Here is a 5,062-nt window from a genome sequence, read left to right on the forward strand (position 1 = left end):
GGTTGATTCAAATTGGGAGCACATGTCAAGTTTTGTCTCAAAAATATGGTTTAATCTGAAAGCAAGCAGACTCACTGGTTGCATTGTTGTAGGGACGTCAGGTGCAGGGGAATAGGTTGGATGGGGGCAAGTTGCTAATACATAGGGCGACCCGAACTCCGCATACGGATTTGAACTTGTGCAAGAGGCAAGCCGAAATTGCGGCAGAAAAGCCAGGCTAGCCGAACAAAATGTTCGGCAGATTCGAAGTAGTGCGTTCTGGAGGGGGCTAGGGGCTGGTGAAGGCCTTTCTAGATTGTCTTTCCCAGCCTATTATGTCTGCCGGATTAACACTGCCTCTTGGGCTGGAAATTTGAAGCAATGGATAAATTTTGTCAGTAATCTGTTGTATCACGTTGAGTTACGCACAAAACAATATAAGCCAAATCGTTCAAATAGAGATTTATCTACACACGCGGTTCTACTAATGCAGTGACAAAATAATAAAACCACACAAACATCAAAACGTGAGACTACGGCGGCTTCTATATGCTGATTTCTAATGAATCCTAAAGTCCGCGCCGACTCAAAGCCGCGCGTTTACAAGATAGCGAAACCAAGTATTGATTGAAACAGCGCATGCAACGATAACGTCAAAGATCGCATTGTTTTCGGGTAAAAAACCAGAAAGTTGGTATAGGCGTGAACCCGAAATGATAGAAACAGGGAATACCGCTCTACCAATAAGAGCGGAATTAAGGAACAAACGTGGGGTAAATTGAGGCTGTGGAGACTCACGTGTATCACTTTTGAAGTGTGTTCGGTTGTGAAATTTTAGGGGAGGTGGTTGGTTTCAACACACAATACGGAACACAAATGGCACGGAAAATAAATGACTTCGTGAGGAGCATAGAATGATAGTCACCAAGATATTTACATCCGAACGGAAGTTCCCACATTTGAGAATGAACGTCTCTGGAAGGTGTCTGGCGCCGCGTGTTGATTTTGCTCTCAGTTGCAGGTAATGGCACCATTGGGTGAGAGTGCATCGTCAGAAGTAAGAAGCAAATGGTTGTGTGTATGCAATCAAAATGGTTATGAGAGTTGCGTGCCGTGCCATCATTGGATTAACATACTTCGGTTTCTGGACAACCCCTTGATGGACGTCATGTTAAAAGTGATCGGACTGTGATGTGCAACTAAGTGAAAAGTGTGATTTTTCTGTGTTGGCTCAGAGGATCCGCAGATGTAAACCAAAGACAATGTAAGATCGCAGGTACTTTTAGTCCCGCTGGGGCTTCCTCCGGGTGTAAAGCACAGGTGAGATGGTGTGGAAAACCACCGAAAAGGGCGTCCAAATCAGGTATGGCCGAAAATCGAAGCTTGTGAGGAAGGAGTGATGGAATTAAATCAGTAAAGCCTGTTGCGTTTTGGGGGCATCAGGTTAGACTGAAACCAATGACAGAGAAAACAGAAAGTTTACCACACTTAAGCTGGTGGCAACAGGCGATGAAATGTGAGTGGATGGGGGAGATCCGTACTTGGTAGCCTGGCGACCAAAGATTAAGTTTGCTAATATAAACTATTTCAGTATTAGAGACAGAAAAATTTAGTACGCAGAGACGTAGCTACCGGTGAGGCGATGGGAATGAAATAGTGATATCCCGAGCGAACAAACTATGGCCAAACCGCGACTGAGCATTTGCGCGGGTTGTCATGTCAAGCAAACGTGTGTCGCTGTGGGCTGTAGAGCATATCATCAAAGGGGTTATACATACATATTGACGAATAATGTGCGCTAATGTTGAAAAAACGTCGAACGGAGCACAACTTGTTACAGAGAACTGATAGAGTAGTCCAGTGTGGCAACCTGGTTAGGATCAAGTATGTATCTGAAAAAAACAGGCCAGTAGCACAACACATTCAGCTCATACAGGCGTTTAACACACAAGAGTGACTTGAGGCAATTCAAGTGGATAATAATAGGTTTATTTCCCAACTTGTAGGCAAAATGCCGAAAGAGGCGTAATCTGGTCGTTGAAACCTGAACGCGGCAGGCCACGACACAATGGGGAGGAAAGGACAGTAAACGAGGCATATTTATTAAGTGAGAAGTCATCGTGGTTGCGGAATCGGAAAAAACTGGGACAACTTTGTGAAGTACTATTAGTTCAAATATGACGCCGGCTGGCATGAGCTTAAGCCGAAAATCCTTAACAATAACACTGTTTATTTCCAACTTGTGGGTGGCATACCTTCGGGCATGATCATGCGTTCACACTCAGAATAGGGCATGACTGGAGGATTTGCGGGTGGTGAGGGTTCCGCGAACAATGAGAAGTATTCGATCAAATATTGATAACAGGTTTCTTTCGCAACTTGTAGGGAACAATGGGCATGAGGTCCGACTGACTCAAAGACTCAGTCGGCTGACATGAACTAAAACTAAAATCCATTGCTCACCATGAGTGGCCTCAGGCGGTTGGGTAAATTGCCGGATCCGTAACGAGCAAAAGTGGAGGTGGAGATGGGATAATTCGAATTGGGAAAACATGGCAGGTTTAGTCTCAAAAATATGATGCAATCTGAGAACAAGCAGACTCACTGGTTGCACTGTTGTAGGGAAGTCAGGTGCAGGGGTTTGGTTGGATGGGGACACAGAGGTGGTTGAATTCGGAAAAGTAGTCCACCAGGTTGGAATGAATGTCATGGTGGTCGTTGTGGTCAATGAAACAAGTGGGCAACAGGGCTCGGTTGGGAGGAGGAATGGAACAGTTGCGGGTGTGCTATCAAACTGAGTATGGCAGTGCCGTGCCATATTTGAGATGACATGCTTCAGTTTTTGGACAGCCCCGTGACGGACGTCACATTTGAGATGAATCGGCTGGGGTAAAAAAACAGGCCAGTAGCACAACACATTCAGCTCATACAGGCGTTTAACACACAAGAGTGACTTGAGGCAATTCAAGTGGATAATAATAGGTTTATTTCCCAACTTGTAGGCAAAATGCCGAAAGAGGCGTAATCTGGTCGTTGAAACCTGAACGCGGCAGGCCACGACACAATGGGGAGGAAAGGACAGTAAACGAGGCATATTTATTAAGTGAGAAGTCATCGTGGTTGCGGAATCGGAAAAAACTGGGACAACTTTGTGAAGTACTATTAGTTCAAATATGACGCCGGCTGGCATGAGCTTAAGCCGAAAATCCTTAACAATAACACTGTTTATTTCCAACTTGTGGGTGGCATACCTTCGGGCATGATCATGCGTTCACACTCAGAATAGGGCATGACTGGAGGATTTGCGGGTGGTGAGGGTTCCGCGAACAATGAGAAGTATTCGATCAAATATTGATAACAGGTTTCTTTCGCAACTTGTAGGGAACAATGGGCATGAGGTCCGACTGACTCAAAGACTCAGTCGGCTGACATGAACTAAAACTAAAATCCATTGCTCACCATGAGTGGCCTCAGGCGGTTGGGTAAATTGCCGGATCCGTAACGAGCAAAAGTGGAGGTGGAGATGGGATAATTCGAATTGGGAAAACATGGCAGGTTTAGTCTCAAAAATATGATGCAATCTGAGAACAAGCAGACTCACTGGTTGCACTGTTGTAGGGAAGTCAGGTGCAGGGGTTTGGTTGGATGGGGACACAGAGGTGGTTGAATTCGGAAAAGTAGTCCACCAGGTTGGAATGAATGTCATGGTGGTCGTTGTGGTCAATGAAACAAGTGGGCAACAGGGCTCGGTTGGGAGGAGGAATGGAACAGTTGCGGGTGTGCTATCAAACTGAGTATGGCAGTGCCGTGCCATATTTGAGATGACATGCTTCAGTTTTTGGACAGCCCCGTGACGGACGTCACATTTGAGATGAATCGGCTGGGGTGTGCAGTTCATTAGACATCGAGATTCATTTAAACCTAGTCGAGGAAACAAGCTGGAACGAAGCAGATATGGGATTTTAGGGTTTCTGTGGTCCGCTTGGTGACCCCAGAGTTGTAGATCATAGGCCATGTGGAGTGGATATCAGTTAACCAGGTCGTCCAAAACAGACACTTCCGAAGGTCAAAGCTTGGGAAGGTGAGGGGATGGGAGGAGATAAGCAAAACATGCTGAATTTGAGGGGATATAAAATGGGATAATATGCGTTATTATACACAGAAATAAAAAACTTGACGTCTGCTGCACGTAAAGTGATGACAAGTGATTATATGGAGTAGGAAATAGATAGATTTGTACTTAGCAGGCTAGCGACCTGGGGTTGAGTTTGCTAACATGCGATGTGGCATTACAAGGGATCTAGTAGCAGCCAATGAGAGCGCGTAGAAGCGGCGTATGGAAATCATATGCAAAGGGGCTCGCGGCACTGGATTTTTATGATAACTGGCTAATCTGGTGTTTATTACATGAGTTGGGTTATACCAGGAGTGAAAGTGCGTGCAAGAGAAATAGTCACTAGTCCCCGAAGCTCTGCTATCAGCTGTAATCTGTAAATGGTGCATTGCGAGTGTCTGCCGCTAGCCAGTGTCTACCACTGGGAGCGGCGAGTACATGTATTCTCTGTTTGGATGACAAAATGGGCTTTGGTGCGGTGTAGCCCCTGTTCTGACGAAGGCAGATACAGAGGTGCTCGCCAATGTGGGCCAAAGGCATTGCAGAGTATCATTGGGCCTACATCTGTATGACTCCGTGTCAATCTTCGTCTCACCGCGGAACTGCGTATCCCTTCCCCGACCCTTGACGACCGTTACGGGGTTGTCCATAAACCGAAGCATGTCAGTGCAATGATGACATGGCACTGTCATACCCAGTGAGATGGAACTCCCGCAACTATTTTCTCCAGAATCTCGACCGCAACCCCTCGCCCGCTCATGCCTGTAGCCACAACTTCGAGCAGTTCCCATACGGCCACGTCTCTGGGATGAACTCTTCCGTACCCAATAAATTTTCGCTCAGATTTGTCTAGCCTGACTTTCCTACTGCAATTTCGACTTGCCTGTTGCACAAGTTCAAATCCGTATACGGAGTTCAGGTCACCCTATGTATTAGCAACTTGCCCCCATCCAACCTATTCCCCTGCAC

Source organism: Opisthorchis viverrini (assembly GCF_000715545.1).
Source record: "Opisthorchis viverrini unplaced genomic scaffold opera_v5_79, whole genome shotgun sequence".
In the NCBI taxonomy this organism is placed as follows: Eukaryota; Metazoa; Platyhelminthes; class Trematoda; order Opisthorchiida; family Opisthorchiidae; genus Opisthorchis; species Opisthorchis viverrini.